We start from the raw sequence: 21139 nt of genomic DNA on the forward strand, positions 1-21139 counted from the left end.
AGCCCGAAGGCTGGCGCTCCCCGCCCACAGCTCCCTGTGCGCCGGAAGCATCCTTCCAGGGAACCGGAAGGCCGGGAGTGAGACGCCGATCCAAAGACCCAAAAAAACCGGCGCTCCCCGCCCCTGTGGGATATTTTTGAAAGACAAACATTAAGTGGAATTATCGAGTCATTAGTCTGTAGCTTTTTATTATTGACAAACTGCCCTCCAAAATAGTATGCCTAATACATCTTCATTTTTCAAACTGATTACTTGCATTCATTCATTCAACAAAAATATAAATGTTTTATTGTGTTAGGTATTGTTCTAGAGTCTCAGCATACAGTGTAATGGTAACCATCCAGACGAGGGCACTGTCACAGTGACTAAGAATGCAAGCTCCAGAGCCAGACTACCTATTCACGTGTGGGTGCAGCAAGTACCAAATATCTGACCTTGGCTGGGGTAAGTTACTGTACTCTTGTGCCTCAAATATCTTATTCAATAGCACCTCTCTCATACGATAGTTATAAGGATATTTTGCCTATTGTATGGAAAGTACTTAATAAAGTTTTCTTATTATTAAATTATTGCTATTAAATCTTATTATTAAATTATGAACTTCCATTTTTGCCAACAAGAGAGGTAAAAAAACACAGTGTTCCATCATAGAAATCATCTTCCTGATAACCAGTAAGATTGAACAGGTATATTTTTAGTTTTTTTATTTCCTATTCTGTGGCCTCTTGTGCAAATCCTTTTCTATTTTTATCTGCTGGGATGTTTTTAGTTTTCTTAATGATTTGTTAGAGTCTTTACATGTCTTGAGCATCAATCTTTTGACTATTAAATGTGACACACATATTTTCTAATATGACACATAAGCTATGAGCTATGGGTAGGTAGGTTCTATTTGTACCCAAATCACAAGTATAGAAGTATTGTTCACTGTTTCACTAAGAGAATTTCCAGTCTTTCTCTCTACTTTAACTGCTCTCTACTAATTGCTCTCTACTTTTTAATTGCTAAGATTTAGGGGGAAGGTAGGAAATACTCTCTGAGCAATGGAAAATATAAGCGAAAGGCTTAAGGCAATTCCTAATTTACCTGTTCTTATCTCCTAAACACCCAGTATGGGGCCTAACACAACATACTCTGGATAAACAAGTATATTTGCATGAATGCAAAATCTCCTTACCAGGTACAGACTCCTGGGAAGAATGGTGTCATTCTTACCTTGATATCAGTCCCACAATGCGTACCGGTGTTTTTATACAGAGGAAGCACTCAAATGTTTTTACTGAATATATTACAATCTCTGAACATGCAGGAAAGTGGCTAAAGTAATCAATATAAAACAAGCCATCCCTCCCTCTTAAAAAAAAATCACATTCTAATTTACAGCTTCAGTAGCTCTATACAGTCTGCTGTTTAGGTCTTTTCATCTTAAATTACTATTTCATATCTTTGTTCTCAGGGAACAAAAAAAACCCTAGGAATTACAGTGCCCTGTGTCCATGTGGGTGCTGCTGAGACGATGCCCGTGCAACACTGCTATTTTAATTTCTCTCAAAGCTTTCACTGGACACAGCTGTTTGGGCCTTCACATTTTTTCTCTTTCTACATGCCCTGCCTGGTAGAGGTCTGCTTGCTACGTGCAGCTAGAATGGTTACTTTCAGGATATCAATGATGGTGATCTAGGCTTGCAGTGAAAGGAGACAATGTGGTATAATGGAAAAAGATGGGACCCTTGGAGCTACATGACTCGTGTATGTACTGACTCAGCCATTAACTAACTATATGACCTTAATGTTCCTGAGTCTCAGTTTCCCTGTTTTCAAATGAGGATAATTTAATAATATCTCACCCACCTGGGCCACAGCACTGCTGTAAGGATTATAAAAGTAGATGAGAATGCAAATATTTATAAAGTACTCAAGAAATACATATCACTACTAATGAAATATGGCTCAAATACTTTGTCAGTGAAGGGATTTTACCAAAGCCAAACTCAGTGGCATATGCCTGTAATTCCAGCTATGCAGGAAACTGAGGGAAGAGGACTACAAATTTGAGAAAACTTAAGAAACTTAGCAAGACCATCTCAAAATAAAGGGAAACAGGCTGAGGAGTAGCTCAGTGGTAGAGGGTTTATCTAGTATACGAGAGGCCCTGGGTTCAAACCTCAGTACCATAAAAAAAAAAAAAAGACTCTACCACACAATGTACTTCATGACAGCAAGGATCACGTCTGACTAGAAGACGGCTACATCTCCAAGAACGGGCATATTTGTTTAATGAAGGATTGAAAGAGTAACAGAAAAGGAAAAAAATACTAATCAGCATCCGTAACCAAATTAATAAGCCTCTGAGTTTTTATTTCTTTCTTCGTAAAGAGACTACTATCACACACTTCAGCAAGTTATGAGGATAAAAAAGAAGTAATATTCATAGGATACAACATAATGGACACTTCTCTATTTCCTCCTAAGCTAGACATGGTTTAGGACTTAATTGTATAAAAGGCAACATTGTTAATAGTTTATTAATAATGATGGGTACTGACTCATTCTTCTAGGAACAAAGAACACTATGCTATCAACTGCCCTTTGATAAAAGTGCTTATTTAAATATTTTATTTCAGTAATGTTTAAACTGCTGAAGTTCACTATGATTTGCATAGACATGGACTATTTCGAAGAATAACCAACCCCAATTAAGTATGATAATTTACTACTAATGGATTTAAAGTCACTTAATCATCTAATCCATATTGAAATAAATTACATTTACTTGTCATAATACATAAGTTTGGAACAATGTTTTATTTAGTTAACATCATTCACATATATTCACATCTATAGAATCAATCCATATTATGCATAAAAAATAAGCTTAAAAATATAATAATAGAGCTGTAGATACATGAAATATAAGCTGACAGAATTGAAGTGACATACTTTTATAATAGATATTTAAATCCCCACTTTAAATATAGGATAGAACTAGAGAAAAGATTATCAGAGAAACAGAAAGTGCGATCACTATAAACCAAATAGACCTAACAGACATCGTGAGAACATTCTAACCAATACCAGAAGCACACACACACATCTCATGAACATGGATCAGGAAAGACCATAGGTTAGGCCATAAAACAAACCTGAATACATTTAAAAGATTTTTAATCATACACACTATGGTTTACCACAATAAAATAAAATCAGAAATCAGTAACAGAAATTTCCACCATAGGGAGATTAAAGAACACACTCTTAAATAACCAACAGGTCATAAATAGAGGAGGTCTTTCTTTTCTTCTTCCTTTTCTTCTCCTCTTCTTGTTCTATTTTACTTATTTCCACTTTAATCTGTGTTACTATTTTCTTCCTTTGGGTTTAGTTTGTATCCCCTTTTCTAGTTTGTTAAGGTAAAAGTTTAGGTTATTATTTGAAATTAGTCTTTTAAAACATGTAGGTATTTATAGCTATAAATTTACCTAGAAGTTTACCCCAGCTCCTCCAGAGAGGAACCTGTCTCTTCAGACAAACTAAGCCCCTAAGGGCAGGAGCTCCAGGGACAAACAACAGACTGGGCCAGAAGCACTAGTCCAAGAATAACCCATAGTTACTGTAAACTGCAAAGTGTGGGGTTTTACTTTGAATGACTCCTTCTGCAAAGCAGAAGGAGAAGAAATCCAATGTACCACCCACCATACTACCAGACAGTGTGCAATCATTTTGGGAAAGGGTTAATTATTTAAAACTGAGCCAAACAACTCAAAACAACTTCACTTCAAGGTTCCCAGTGTTACCTTACCTTAGCAAATGGGTGAGAGACAGCCATACAAGACAGTCACCCCCTGAAGTTTAAGTTCAGACCAGGAAAGACATGGGAACTACCCTCTGCAGTGAGAAGCCAGGCCTAGTGTATGAGGCTTTCAGACAGCTAGGTCTGAAAGTCCAGTGGTCTGCTTAAACCCTTACCCTGTAGCCTACATGCAGCACAGGCTAGAGGTCTGATTGCTTTCTCCACCTACCAATGTGAGCAAGGACATACCTTGGCTTGGACAGGCTTGCAGCCTGGGGTGAAGTGACAGAGGGGCCTCTGCAACAGTGTTGGGGGATGCAGGTGGGTGGGGGGACCACATAAATCCACAGGCCATAAACCTAAGGACAAAAAACATGACCTGCAGGATTTCAAAACAGGGTCAAGAAGCCACTCTTTCAAAAATATAAGAAATTTTTTTATTTATTTCTCTTTTATTTCCCCTCCTTCTTCTTCACTGGTTTTGGGGTTTTTTTTCTTTTCCTTTTCTTTGTCTTTCTTTTTTCCCCTTTTAATGTGTACCTTTTTATACTTTTTCTTTTCATTTATCTTTTTAAAATTCTTTTCTTAAAAAAAAATTCTTTTCTTGTTTGCGATTTTCTCTTACCAATATCTTATTCTATTAATTCATTTCACCCCTTAAAGAGATCCTTTATCTCACTTTTCTTTCCTCTTTCTCATCTTCCACTGCTTAATTTGTCAAATTTTTCTTTCATTCTCCTGTTCACCATCCCCTTTATCTTTAAACTTTATTAATCTTCAGATAGTTAACTCTATGCTATTGCTGTTGAACTCCTTTCTATTATTAGTGAAGGTATAGTTTTTAGTAGCTATCTACTACATGTTAATATTCATTTTTGTTTTAGTCTTTATAGTTATAGATCTCATTTCTATAGTTAAGGGTAGCACATTATTGGTTCTTTCTTTCTTTCTTTTCTTTCTTTCTTTTTTTTTTTTTTTTTTTTTCGTCTTTTTGAGACGGGATCTAACCGTGCAGTTCAGGCTGGCCTTGACCTCATTTTGTAACCCAGGCTGGTCTTGAACTTGCAACAATCCTTCTGCTTCAGCCTCCCAAGTGCTGGGATTACGGGTGTGCACCACCACACCTGGCTTACATTATTGGTTCTTATGATATGTCAATATTGAGTTTGTCTTTGATGATAAGATTGTTGCTGATTTAGTTGCTACTGCCAGGGTGGCAGAGTTGTTGATATTAATAGATTTTCTCTGTATACCACTATCTGGATTATCTAACAATATGCCAATCCACTCCCAGAAATAGAGTGTTATGTCAATTAAACTGCATCCTTCACTCTCAGTTTAACAGAGCTGCATCACTGAAAAGCATATAGTAAGGAGATCTCCATACTAGCAACAAACTCTTTTCACTGTAAATACCCAAAAACCTCAACACACACACATACACACACACACACACACAAAGACAACAACAGAAACAAGAAAAGACAAAGCAACAAAATCCCTCTCTCCCCAAAACTTTCAACTTTCCCAAACCTAATCACTGGGGCATAAAGGGGAAAGAACTTAAAAGCCATACAGGGGAATTATTCAAAATAATAGAAAGAGATTAAAAGCAGATCAGTAACATAATTGGCAAGTTCAAGGAGCTATATAACTAAACAGATAATTCTGCCTTTTTTTTTTTTTTTTTTTTTTTTTTTGAGACAGGGTCTCACTATGGTCTTGAACTCGCAATGATCCTCCTGCCTCAGCCTCCCAAGTGCTGGGATTACAGGCGTGCACCACTATGCCTGGCCTAAACAGCTAATTGACTTAACAAATTTCTGCCTGCTTGAAACACCAGTGGTACATGCATGACTGTACCATCAGGTGGCTTAAACCAATGGCATTTAGCTATATAACATTAGACAATCAAATTCAAATCAGAGCCACTCAGGAGGGAGACATACAAATTACACCTCCATCACAAATGTGTTAATAAACAAAATGATCGGTGAGCTTACAAAAGACACTAGTAAAAGGCTAGCTGACATAAATGAAACAATACCAAACATGACCAGTTTAGAAAAGAGCTAGAGTCCATGTAAAAGTACCAAACAAAAATCCGAGAAATAAAAACTGTATTCCAAGTACCGGCAACAGAATTTACCATGTGCAGACAGTGTCAGAACTAGAAGGCAGACCTGATGCACGTGACCATACCCCCAAAGATAACTTAAAAGCCAGAAATTACACAAACATATAGAAATTAAACAATACTCTCTTCAATAATCAATGGGTCACAGAAAATATCAAAACATTAGACAGTTCCTAGAATCAAATGAAAAGACCAATATGATATACCAGAACTTATGGAATACAATAAATGCTCTCATCAGAAAAGCAGAGTCCAAATAAGTAACTAATGACGCACCTCAAAGTCCTAGAAAAATGAGAATAACCCATATTCAAAGCTAGTAAAAGAAGAAAATTACACAGATTTGAGCAGAACTTAACGAAATTGAGACTAAAAAAAATACAAAGAATCAATAAATAAATGAACCAAAGATTTAGTTCTTTGAAAAGATAAAAATAATAGATAAACCCTTATCTAATTTTACCAGAAAAGAAAAGACCCAAATTTGCAATTAGAAATGAAAAAGGTGAAATCACAAGAGACACTGCCAAAATCTACATGATTATTGGTAACTACTTTGAGAACCTGTATTCCAATAAATTAGAAAATTCAGAAAAGATAGCTAGATTCCTAAATACATATAAATTACCAAAACTGAACCAAACATAAAAAACCCTGAATAATATAATAATAGAACTATCACCAAGAAAAGGCAGGACCTGATAAATTTACTACTAAATTTTGCAAGAACTTCAGGAAGTTCCTCCAATAGTCCCCAAGTGTTTAATGAAACTCAAAGGGAAGAGATACTCCCAAAATCATTCCTGGAATCTAGCATTACCCCGACTCCAAAACCAGACGAGGATGGGCTGGGGATATAGCCCAGTGGCACAGCGCCTGCCTGGCAAGCACAAGGTCCTGGGTTCGATTTCTGGTACTCCACCCCCTCAAAAAAGAGCAGATTACAAAACCAAATGAGTATCCAACCAGAAAAGAGAACTACAAGCCAATCTCTAATGAACAAAGATACAAAGTTCCTCAACAAGATACTGGAAAACAGAATGCAACTAGTCATCAAAAAGATCATAAATCATGACCAAGTAGGCTTCAGGCCAAGGGTGAAAGGATGGTTCATCATGCACAAATCAATAAATGTTATACATCAATATAACAGAAGGAAAATACAGATGATCATCTCAATACAGAAGAATCCCTTAAAAAATCCAACATTCATTCATGATAAAAAGCCCTGAAGAAAACAGGTATAGAAGGATCTTATCTCAATCAAATAAAAGCCACTTATGACACACCTACTACCAACATCATATTAAATGGGGAAAAGCTGAAAGCTTTCCCCTCTAAAATCAGGAACAAGACAAAGATGTCCTATCACCACTCCTATTCAATACAGTATTTGAAACATTAGCCACAGCAATCCAGCAAAAGAAAGAAATAAAGGAGGTATGCATATAAAAGGAAGTGATTAAATTATCATTATTAGCAGAGGACATGATCCTCTACATAACAGACCCAAAATATTCCACCAAAAGACTCCAAGGACTAATAACCAAATTCATTAGTGTAGAAGGGTGCAAAATCAACACAAAAATAAATAGTATTCTTATACACCAATAATGAACCTCTGTCTCTAAATAAATAAGTAAATAAAACAGAAACCACAAAAATTACACAAACATGTAGAAATTAAACAATACACTCTTCAATAATTAAAGAAAGAAAGAAGGAATATAATTCTAGATTACACATTCTTCTCAGCAGCACATGGAACTTTCTCCAAAACAGCCTACATACTTAATTGGCTGGAAGATAAAATAGGCAAAACTCTTAAACACATAGGTGTAGGTCAGGACTTTCTGAACCCCAGGTGCACCAGAAATAGTATACAAAATCAACAAACTGGATCATATAAAATGAAAAAGTGTCTGCACAACAAAGGAGACCACTAAAGCTTGAAGAGACAACCTCCAGAATGGGAAAAAAAAATTTTTGCCAGCTATTCCTCAGACAAAGACTAATATCTAGAATATGTAAGGAACTCAAAAAATTAGACCCCCAAAAAACTGAAATCAAAAAATGGGCAAGTGAAATGAATAGATACTTCTAAGGAGTACAAATGGCCAATAAATACATGAAAAAGTGTTTAACATCTCTGGCCATTACAGAAATGAAAGTTAAAACAACACTGAGATTTCACCTTACTCCAGAAAGAATGGCCATCATCAGAATGTCAAATAACAGTACATGCTAGAGAGACTGTGGGGGAAAAGGAACCCTTCTGCACTGTTGGTGGGCATGTAAACTAGAGCAACCAGTTTGGAAAATCAGTATGGAGATTCCTCATTATACTTAAAATGCGAATTCTCTTCAATCCAGCTATTCTCCTTCTAGATAACCTCCTGCAAGAGTTAAAAGCAGCATATTACAGTGACATATGCATACCCAATGTCATAGCAGCATAACTCATAATAGCTAAATCTTGGAAGCACCCTATATGTCCATTAACAAATGAATGGATAAAGAAAATAGGTATTTATACACAATGGAATAGTATTCTACTATAAAAAAGGATAAACTTGAGTCATCTGTTTAAAAAAAGGATTTACCTTGAAACTATAATGTTAAATGAAATAAATCAGACATGCATTTAAATATTACATGGTTTCTCTTATATGAGAAACCCAAAACATAAAGAGCAAAGTAAGTGACAGTTAATGGCAAGTAGAGAGACAGATCTTCTGTAAAATGGAGGGAGGCAGGAGGAAGGGGAATGGAAGGAAAGAAAGAATTGTGATGAGATGTGTTATATACATGTACCAACTCCCCACAATGAAAGTAATCACTATGTACTGCAAACATGGACCAACAAAATTAAAATTAAAAAAAGGAAGAAAGCCCAGAGTATAGTTCAGTGGTAGAGTGTTTGTCTACAATGTGTAAGGCCCTGGATTTGATCACCAGCACCAAAAAAAAAAAGAATTACCCTGATACCAAAGTAGACAAAGATATTGCTACAGACCAGACATATTCTACACAGGCTGGACATTCCTGGCTTGCCTGGGCCACACTAAATAAAGAGCAATTATCTTGGGCTGCATATAAAATATATTATATAATTTATATATAGAAGTAATAAAACTTCCTTTTAAAAAATATCTTTTATTGGGCCAGGGACATAGCTCAGTGGCACAGTGCCTGCCTGGCAAGCATGAGGTCATGAGTTCAACTCCTGGTGCCTATATATATATATATGTGTGTGTGTGTGTGTGTATGTGTGTTATTATAGTATGGGTAGTCTAACCCACAAGCCACATGCTAGACACATCTGCTATAGATCAATATCCTTTATGAATACACATGCAAAAATCCCCAATAAAATGCCAGTAAACTAAACTCAGTAACATGTAGCAAGGATTATATGCCATGTATAAGTAGAATTTATCCCATGCAGGCAGAATTGGTTTAATATATGAAAATCAATGTAATATCTCATATTAATAAAAGGACAAAATTATTATCTTCTTGATACATACAGAGTATGTGACAAAATCCAACACCCTTTTACAATTTTAAAAAGATCCAATAAAGGAGCTTCCTCAAACTGAAAAGGGTCATTTATGCTGGGCATGGTGATTCATGCCTATAATCCCAGCACTCTTGGGAAGCTAAGGTAGGAGAACTACAAATTTTGAGCCCAGGTCAGGCAACTTACCCACAGAGTGAAATCCTGTCTCAAAACAAAATATATAAAAAGAGATGGGGATGTAGCTGAGTGTGAAGACCCTGGGTTTAATCCCCAGCACCAAAAAAAAAAAAAAGGCCATTTATGTGACAAATCTAAAGTTTATATAGCACTTAATGGTGAAAGGATGAATGATTTCCCCAAACTCCCAAACACCAGAAGAAAAGGGTGTACACTCTTAACCATTTCTCTTCCAGATTGTAACTGATGTTCTGGCCAGAGTAGTAAGTAAAAATGAGAAATACAAAGGCATCTAGGTTAGAAAAGAAGTAAAACTCTCTAGAACATATGAATTTGCACGTACAAAACTCCAATGAACATGCACAAATAAACTGTAAGAACCAATAAGTTCAGCAAGGTTGCAGAATACAAGAACAATATACAAAAAAATTAACTTTATTTCTATACATTACCAATGAACAACAGAAAAATGAAATTACGGAAACAATTCCATTTATAATAGCAGCAAAAGAAATACATACATGGGAAATTTAATGAAACAAGATTTGTACATGGAAAAACTATGAAGCATTGTTGAAAGAAGTTAAAAGAGAACCAAATGAATGGAAAAGCTACCATGTTCACAAACTGATCTACAGATTCAACACAATCCCTTTCAAAACCCCAGGTGCTTTATATTGCAGAAATTGACAATATAATCCTTAAATACGGTTCTTAGAACATGGAAATTTAAGTGAAATTCATGTAGAAATAAAAGTCAAAATCATCCTAAAAAGAATAAAATTAGACAACTCATACAGTCCAATTAACAAACTTACTACACAGTTAATGTAATCAAGACACTATGGTTCTGGGGTAAGAATAATCACATAGACCCACGAAAAAGAACTGAGAGTCCAAACACTGCATTTCTGGTCAACTGTTTTCAACATTGTACTAAGACATTTCAATGAGGAGAGGCAGTCCTTTCAACAAATAGTGCTGGAATAACTGGACATTTATATGCAAAAGAAAACAAAGTTGGATCTATCTTACATCAAATACAAAAAGTAATTCAAAATAGAGCTGGGGCTATATCTTAGGGGTAGTGTCTAGATGGAGAAGGCAATTAGGGTAAAGGGGACCAAAAATGATCAAGATATAATATACTTATGTACCAATTCCCCAAAACAAATGTAAATATTATGTATAGAAAACATGTCATTAAAAAAAGGGGAACTTTGAATATTGTGAAAATCAAAAGATAAATGAAAAAGCTGGACCAGTAGATATTAAATTACTCAATACCTCTTGTGTGTGTGTGTGTGTGTTTTTTTTTGTTTTTTTTTTGGTTTTTCTCCGGTACCGGGAACCGAACTCACGACCTTGCATTTGCCAGGCAGGCGCTTTTGCCGCTGAGCTAAATCCCCTGCCCCCTCAATACCTCTTAAGAAGAACATAAACCTAGAATGGAGGTAGACAACTGGGATAATAGTGCTACACCAGCAGGAAAAGGTCCTGCTCCTAAACAACAGCAACAACAAAAACAATGTATGTCACTGGATTTGCAAAATTTTTTATTGGGTCTTTTAGATTGAACATTAGCATCCCTTAAAATCTATATGATTGTTTCAGTAATAATCATCCTGGACAATGAAGAAAAAATCTGTTTTTATGCTAATGCATTAAACATATGATACAGAACTCTCTCATGTCCTCCCACCGCCAGGCGTGGTGGCTCATGCATGTAATCCCAGCACTTGGAAGGCTGAGGCAGGAGCATCGTTGGGAGTTCGAGACCAGCCTGGTCTACAAAGTGAGCTCAAGGCCAGCCTGAACTCCATAGTGAGACCCTGCCTCAAAAAGACCAAAAAATAAACAAACAAACAATCATGTCTTCTCAAAACTGAATAGGCTGATTCAAAATTGTTTTCCTTAGCTTTTTAGGTAGTAAGTCACAAAATGTTATTTTAATGTTTTTTTCTTTTTACATGTTACAAATAATATTTGAGGAGAATAAGATTCTTCCCCAAAACATCTGTATCGAACTACAATAAGAATACCCACCATGGAGGTAGACATATCTGTCATTTAAAAAATACCAAAGGGCCAGGGATACAGCTCAGCGGCGTAAGCGCCTGCCTGGCAAGTGCAAGGTCCTGAGTTTTATTCCCGGTACCCACAAAAAAATAAAATAAAATACAATAAAAAATACCAAAAGTATGAAATAATTTAAAGAAGTCAGCTAGAAAGGTATATTCCCAAGAGTAAAAACTAAATCACCTAATAGTTGTATGAGTTTATGACACAACTCCATGAGGTCCTCTCTGCAGCTTCACTCCGCCCCTACTTTATTTTTGTAAAATTATTTTTATAAATAGAAAAACTCTGACTAGCTCTTATTAAAGATACAACTGAAAGAATATGAAAGAGAAAATCTAATGGTGAAGGAACTCTGAATGTATATTCAAAATTTTCAAAAGCAGAAACATTCTCTGTTCAATTATCACAATAAAAGATTACTCATAAATGGGGATTAAAACATTGGTGTAGAACAATTATTTATTCAAAATCCAGTGTAATAAATTCTGAGATCAAGCCAAATAAAGCAGTAAACGCAGGATTATAATGTTTCAAAGTGGGAGAGGAAAGTTATGTGTAAATTCTGAAAATAAAACTCAGATTTGAAGATTGCAAAAGCTCATCCTTTCCTTGGACACTGGTAAATGTATGCACCCCCCCAAAAAAAAGGAAATAAAACTTATTTTTGTACAGTTCATTAAATTCATACAAATACATATCTATTCAAACACTTATTTAATGATCAACCACTATGTATATATAAGAGCTATGCTAAGAGCTATGAAAACATTAAATTTCCAGCTAAAAAGGGGAGTGCCTATAATACAACATTATCCCTGATGATGGATGCTCAGAAATACATCATTTAATTCAGCTGAGAGAGAGCTAAAAGACCTAAAGAAACCCAGGTGGTTTGAAAAGCCAGTTATGGAGTATAGGTAATCCCTGTACTCCAGAAGCCGAAGCAGGAAGACTGCAAGCTCTAGGTCAGCCTGGGCAATGCAGCAAAGCACTGTCAAAAAAAAAAAAAAAGTGTGTGTGTGTGTGTGTGTGTGTGTGTGTGTGTGTGTGTGTGAGATCAAAAGAAATACAGTACTTAAGACCCATGTCTCCTATATAAGTCACTATTTTTGTTTTCATGTTAACCTGTTTAGACTGGTCCTTTGTTGTTTTTTTCAAGTCACACATGCAATTATGATATCTTAAAAATTAAATACAGTATTATTTTATTCAAAAAATGAAAAAAATCAAAGACTAGTCCTGAAAAAAGAAAATCCAAGTGAGTAAGTTTAATGTGAATAATTTTACATAAATAACTTTTAAAAGGCAAGAGTATCAACACAGGTCTCAATTTCATTATCATCCAATAAAGGAACTAGTCTAGAAAATCTTTATGTTCCCTATGACTTGTAACACTGAGTTTGAGTATTCTTTCTACTTTTGGTGATTGCTATTCTAATACCTTATAACAAAAATGCATCCTAAATATTCATAATTAATCTGTGTAACTTGGATTAATTTATCTCCCAACACATGAATTAATTTTGAAACAATCTCATTCCCAATATATACCCTGTCCTCTGTCCTTTCAACCTCTCACTTTCATGGTAAACATTCTCACACATTTTTTGATAACAAACGTTTAAGCCTCTCCTTTACTCCTACATTTCTTTCCAGTTACTGCCCTTTTGCATTCCCTTCTTAGCCAGTAACCTTTTCATTTTAATTTATTGATTCAGCTTTTCACCTTCAGTCCACCAAAACTGCTATAGCCGAGGTCATCATCAATGACTTTCCAATTGCTAAATCTGACACTTGAAATTCTCATTTTATTTAGCCTACAGCAACTAACACAGTTGACTATTTTCCCTACAATCTTTCTTCCTTTCCTTCTACAAAACTTGCTTAGTACTGATTTCCTCCTCTGCCTTTTCTATCTCATTTTGCAAGCTTTCTCCTTCTTTGTCTCTTTGTTATTTTTATACAGTTTTATGTTCTCTCATAAATTTCTCTCTCCACTCACCATGTTCTCATGGATGATCTCATCCACTCTTGTGATTTCTCCCTAAAACCTACCCAATCTTCCTAAAACCTAATAAATCTCTTACATTCCTTCTCCTAATTAAACATTTCACCACATACTCAAATCACCTAAGCCTACACACCTAGGAATCATTTTTCAACCTGTGGGTGTGTCTGTGCATGTTTTGCTAGTGCTGGAACCCAGGGCCTAGTGTACTCTGGCCAGCACTCTACCACTGAGCTACACTTCCAGTCCAATGCTAGTAATTCTAACTCTACATAGCTCTTACATCCACGCTTTCCTCTTCATCCCAGATATGTATTTTTTTAATTACTAGCCTAATTCATACTATTTTCCCTGGCTTAATTTTCTTCAATACTTTCTCCAATAGTATTGCTAAATCCATTCTAGCTCCCCACTAATCCATCCGCCATATTTTTTTTTTTTTTTTTTGGTTTTTCTCCGGTACCGGGAACCAAACTCACGACCTTGCGCTTGCCAGGCAAGCGCTTTTGCCGCTGAGCTAAATCCCCAGCCCCTCCATCTGCCATATTAACAACAAAATAATATTTCTAGAAGCCCAAGGAGTCTATTTTAAACTCTTTATTAAGTCACCAAGCTCTCTTCAAAAAAGAAAAAAAAAAAAATCCAAAAAGCTCCTTTGCATAGCAAATGAAACTTTTTATCATGTGGCTCCTATTCCTAGGCCTCTATCTCACCTCCCGCTCTCACTACTTTTCAACTTACAAAATCTTTCAACTTACAAAACTGCCACAGCACATTATTTGCAGTTGCCCAATAAAACAACATATGTTGCTCCACATACTTCTACATATTTGTAGCCAGTGTGTCTTCTGCTTAAAATCCTCATCTGCTCTTTATCTATTTGCAAACTCCTGCTAGTTATTCAAGACTGAATACCAATGTCACCATTTTGGTAAAGCCTTCCTTAATCCACCCAGGTAGAGTGCATCCCCCTCACAGAATTGGATGCATTTTTACATATTTACCCTACCAGCCTTTTAATTCCCTGATGGCAAAGATGTATTATTCCTCTTATCTCCAGCAATCAATCACAGTCTTGCCAGAGTAAATGGGTCAGTAACGGCTATTAAATGAACAAATGAACTAATAATGTGTTTTACTGAGCACTAAGAAATATAGGTCTCCTGTCTTAAAAAGCTTAAGTACACATTGCAATGGATTAGAAGGATGAATACTTACAAAAATTAAGTAACAATATAAAAAAGAAAAGTCAAAATTTTAAAATATCATTTGAATATTAAAATGTAACATACAGAGAAAGGCAGAGGTACAGGCCTGTAATTCCAGCACTCTCAGGAGGCTGAGGCAGGAGGATTGCTGGGAGTTCAACCCCATCCCAGACTACATAGTGAGTTCAAGACCAGCCTATATACATACTATATAGACAGACCCTGTCTCAAAAAAACAATAAATAAGTAAATAAATAAATAAAGATGTAATAGATACATTAAACAAGAAGAAAACAAAAATCATTACATCTTAGAATTATCTGACAAGGCTTCACACAGAAAAGCATTAACCTGAGTATTAAGATAAAGAATTAGAAAAATAACGCAATGTTTTTTAATGTTGTTAAGTAAAATGTGTAAAACCAAAACAACTCTTGGCTATTTCAACATACACGATTATTCCACCATAAGCCTGAGGGTGTAGCTCAGTGGGAAAGTATGTGCTTAATATGACATACATGAGGTCCTAGGTTTGACCACCTACACCACAAAATACATACATACATACATACAATTTTTTCTACCATATAACAAAATTATATTTTTTCAGAAAAAAAAAAGTTATGCTTTTCTGGTTGACAAATCCACTCAAAAAATATATGAGCTTACTACAAGTCAAAATCAGGGTGAAAAAAGACAACAAAGTGCCAATGTATAAAGACTTCATAACAAGCTGAGCATAGTGGTACATGCCTGTAATCTCAACACTTAGGAGACTGAAGTAGGAGGATCATTACAAGTTCAAGGCCAGCCTGGGCTACGTAGTGAGTTGAAGGCCAGCCTGAACTACATTCAGACGCCACATGCACCCATAAAAAAGACTACACTGCAGCAAGCTTTTTGGTCAAATCTTATTAAAGAGGCATAGTTACAATAAAAACCTCTACATAGATTTCATGTTTATATAAACATTCATCAAATCAGTACTTGAGAACTTATTTTGTTTGAGGCACAAGTCTAAGCACTGGAGACGAAACAACAAGAAAACAGGTAAAACCCTGTCTTTCATGAGGTTTACATTCTAATGGGTGGAAATGGTTAGTAAACAAGATAATTGTGTAAAATATTCGGTATGCTAAATGAGATATGCCAAAGAGGAAAAAGGGGGAAAGTGAGGGGGGGGTTATTGAGATTTTTTTTGGTCTTCTTGAGACAGGGTCTCGCCCTCAGTTCAGGCTGGCCTTGAGCTCAATTTGTAGCCCAGGCTGGCCTTCAACTCGCAGTGATCCTCCTGCCTCGGCCTCCCTACTGCTAGGATTACAGGTGTGCACCACCACACCTGACCTGAGAATTTTAGAATGTGGCAACCAGAGACAGTCTCATGAAGAGATAACTTTACATCAAGGCCTGAATGTTAGGAAGCATTGTGAATGATATTCCCTGTGAGTATCTGGGGAAAAAAGAGAGTTCCAAATAGAAGGAACAGCAAAGACAAAAAGCAAATTAAGTGAGAAGAACAGATGAGAGAGAAGTTCAGAGGGGTCAGATTAGGGCCTCATTAGCTGTAAATCATTTCCAGCAAAAATTAATACAACAAAATTTCAATATATTAAAAGAATCTTGACCCTCCAAGTAGAATTTGCTATTAAAGAATCTAGTCTATAACACAAACATTTCTATTTGCAAATCTGACTTGTAAGAGACTTTAATAATAATTTTCTTAAATAAGGACTATACTCAGGCTGGAAGGTATGGTTCAGAGGTAAAGTGCTAGTCTAGCATGCAGCAGGTCCAGGGTTGGATCCTCAGCATTGTAAAAAGGAAAGAGAAGGACTATGTACTGTATACTAAAGGAAAGTAGTCCACCTTTACTTGTAGTAGCCCTAAATTTCACAAAGAACCACTGTGTGATATGCAATAACAAAATGCATATATTTGTATAACACTATAATGCAACAAATATGTCTAGTTGGTTTCAAGAGCTTATTGAAAATATCCACCAAGCCTAAACTTATTTGCCTTTTTCCAAAGGAGCTGCAGAAATACACATTTTTGCTGCAAAAAAAATGTCACAGGATGTAGGTGTCAAATGATCAGCTGCTGCACTTTTAAAAAAGATTTGTTCAGACTAAGGAAAAATGGAACACAAGCTTTAAAACTGTATTTTTCAGGGTTGGAGATATAGCTCTGTGGTAGAGCAAAGCTAAGCATGCATAAAACTCTAGGTTCAATCTCCAGTACCCTCCCAAAAAAATCTGTATTTCAAAGCCATTAGCATAGAGCTAACATGTATGAGGAGCAAGACTATGCAAACTAAAAATAAGGAAGGGTGTAGATTTAGAATCATATTATTAAAACATTCTTGCCAGGCGTGGTGGCGCGCCTGTAATCCCAGCACTAGGGAGGCTGAGGTAGGAGGATTGTTGCGAGTTCAAGACCAACCTGGGCTACAAAGTGAGTTCAAGACCAGCCTGAACTGCATAGTGAGACCCTGTCTCAAAAAGACAAACAAAACAACACATTCTTATATGAACTAAGGCAATTAAACACCCAACAGAGTTTAACCAGGTTATAGGCTGCTGAATTTACAAAACATTTTACGTAGGCCAGGTAGGACATACACTTTCAACCCTCCAATAATTGCTAACGTAACCTAAAAGACTATGAAGTTTGCTATCACTATTTAAATGTCTATCTCACTGAAAATTCTTGTAATCTAAATCACCTCCCTATGTCCTAGAGATTATGTTGACCAGTGCTGAACCTAAAATACTAGACTTTCCTTTGGAAGAATCCAGAGCTGTAAACTAACTTGGTACTCTTAACAAAAAGCCCCTATTAGCAGAATCTCAACAGCAGCACACAGGAGAATAAATAAGCATTCTGATTTAACTTGGCAGACAGATCTGTGCAGACAAACACACACACCATCAACTTGTACTCTGCCTCCTATTTACCCATCCCCAACAGTGAGTCTGTGTACTAATTCAATCATTCCCCTCCCTAGCCCTGGTTCCAACTGATTTAGTCTTTCCTTTTGCACATCCACATGCATGTACACATGCTGGGACACATAACATTCTCACTCACATGCTATTCAGGGACCCCCTTCATCCTTCTAGTGAGTGTTTTATTTCTCTAATTTATAGTTAAAGGTCAACAGAACCCCTTCCTCAAGTTGCTTGTCTTTCTCCCCACTGTACCTACCCATAATGCCTTTTACTTCTTTCTTCTTGTCTAATTACATTAGTGGTTTCTCCCAAATAGGTGACAGAACATGTTCTTTTGTTTATGAATTTAAAAGGAATTATTTTAGTGTCTCACCATTAAGCCTGAGTTTTTCTGTTATATTTGCATAATTAAAAACAAGGATCCAGTAGCTCCTAATTAAAAACAAGGAGCCAAGCTGTGATCTCACACACCTGCAATCTCCACACCCTGGGAAAACGAGGCAGGAGAATCCCAAGTCTGAGCTCAGCCTTAGCACCCATCAACTTAGTGAGACTCTGTCTAAAAACTTTTTTAAAAAGAGCTGCTGACCAAAGTATAATACAACAACCATTCATAATAACCTACCGCTTTTGTCTGTAACTCACTATTATTTGTCTATTTGTTTTCCTGAGAAACTATCTTGTAGATAACACTACGTAAAACAACAACCATTGATAATTTCCTACCACTTTGTCTGTAATTTGGTAAGCCCCCCTATTACTATGTTATCTTTCTTTTACTCTTTAAAATTTAAAAAAAAAACAAGGCCCAGGGTTCAACCCACATTACTGAAAAATAAATAAATAAAAATAAAATAAGACATCAGTAGTTTCTTTACAATGTTACTACTTTTCAATATTGGCCTATTAATTTTTATTTCTTTTTTATTATGGTAAATATCAAAAAATTTATCATTTTTAAAACTATTCACATTGTTGTACAACTGTAAACTTTAGCCATCTCCAGCACATTTTTGTCTTTCTGAAGAATCTGCACCCATTAAACAGCAATTCCTTATTTCTCTCTCTCTCCAGCTCCTGACAACTCCGTTCTTTCTGTCTCTATGAATCTGTTAATCATATTATTTTACTGTCAAAGAACCTCAAGTTCTAAACGGCTGAGTAATTTTTCCCCAAATCACCCACTTGATTATTAGCATATAGAAGTCAAAAGCTAGCACTCAGAAAAGTAGCAATCATCTATAGCCAAATAGATGCGCTAAATCAGGTCAAATAGCTTTACTTCTTCTTCTTTTTTTTCCCCCCTAAATTCCTAGCGTTACTCTCTTGGATTTCTGCAAGGTTATTTTTTTAACAAAGTCCCTCCATTATCTTATAAATTAGGATCACATATCAATACCATGAATTCCTAACAGGCTGAGTAGTACTGGCTATGGATATTATCCCTATGAAGGCATACCTGCAATGGCATGGCTTAGAACTTGATTTCTGGTTTTACCCTGTTCAGTATTGTTTAGATACAGCCATTTTATGACCCAATGATGAAATCTGTGATATTGAGATAGGATAAAAGAAATAAGATAAGTAACAAATAAGAGAGGGAAAATGTTGCTTTAAAAAAAACCTGACTTCAAGATGTAATGTGCCTTTTACTCCTAGGCCTGTTTTTCTTCCAGGCTCCTTACTGCTAAATTCCTAAGAGTATTACAGACACTACAAGACTGTGACTTGGCCTGTGTTTTTCTTCCAATACTATAAATCCATAAATTCCAAAGATTTCTATTCTCAAGGAAACAGGACTATTAATTAGGTACCACATCTCTAAACTCCAGTTTGTATTGTAAACCAGTTGACAGTTCTTGCTTTATCCCACTAATGGGCAACTTGACCTTCAGATACGGTCACTCAGCAAATGATAAATAACTCAAAAATAAATTACCTAGATCATCCATTTTAAGGACACCATGAAAACACATAAATACCCTCAACCTCAGACCACAGCACACCTTACTCCTCAAGCACCCTGGATATATATGTATTTCTTTGATTCTGCCTCATAAATCTGCCTATGCCTCTCACTACGAAGTCCTGAAATGCTTTTCTGTGATATGCCAAGAACCTGCAGAGGGTAAGTTCAGGTCCCTGTCTTTTCTTTAGGGGGACTTATTAGAACCTCACCCAGTGACAGTATGATATAAAGAAAAGTATAACAGGTGATCAAAGAATCAGTATTCAGGTCTGGGGATATAACCCAGTGGAAGAGTGTCTGCCTAGCATACAACAAGCCCTGGATTCAACCCCCAATAACAAAACAAAACAAAAACAAAATCCCAGTATTTAAAAGACTGAGTCAAATTATAATACTCTATAGAGTACTGAGTCAAATTATAATACTCTATAGAGATAAGTAGTCCTACTTGTATTTTAAGACCTAAACCAAAAAATGTCTTAACAAAAACTGTAACAAAACAAAATAAAAGCCAGACATGGTGGCGCAAGCCTGTAATCCCAGCACTTGGGAGGCTGAAGCAGGAGGATTGTTGCAAGTTCAAGGCCAGCCAGGGCTACATAAGGGAGTTCAAAGCTAGCCTGAACTGCATAGTGAGACCCTGTCTCAAAAAAACCAAAAAAACAAAACTAAAAATAAAAATAAAAAGACCCAAACTATTGAACTGTTATGGAAAAAAAGTCATCATGAAACAAACAACAAACTATCCCATCTCAGGCTGCCCTACTAGAAATGTTCGGAAGAGGCCAGGGAGGTGGGAGGATTATCATGTTCCATGTGGTGCTGATCGACTGCAGAGTTCATTTCAACCAACATTCACACCACCTATTACATACCAGGTGACACTCAAAATACTTGTGTTTAGTTCTAAGTACAAAACTCATGCCACACAGTCAAAAAAATAAATAAAGATATCTAGGAAAGTTTTTAGTTGTATAAAAGCAGCCTAGGAAAGTGTAGTCAGAGGATCATTGTATCATTACAACAATAACACCTAAAATTTGCTTAGTAATTGTTATGTGTAGTAGGCATGGGGGTGTGTCACTTGTATCAACCTTTATGCAGGAACTTGTCAATAAGCTGCCAGGTGTATAGTTATACAAATCTCCAGCTGCAATCCCTTCAGAATCTTCTACATTCAAGCTGAAACCATGCACTGTAATACCTGGCCACTTCTGTGTAACACAGAACTCCTCTAGTGGATATTTTTTGTTTTTGTTGTTTTTTTTTTTTTTTTTTTTTTTTTTTTTTTTTT

The sequence above is a fragment of the Chinchilla lanigera genome, unplaced genomic scaffold (assembly GCF_000276665.1).
Source record: "Chinchilla lanigera isolate Chin_1 unplaced genomic scaffold, ChiLan1.0 scaffold00063, whole genome shotgun sequence".
NCBI lineage: Eukaryota > Metazoa > Chordata > Mammalia > Rodentia > Chinchillidae > Chinchilla > Chinchilla lanigera.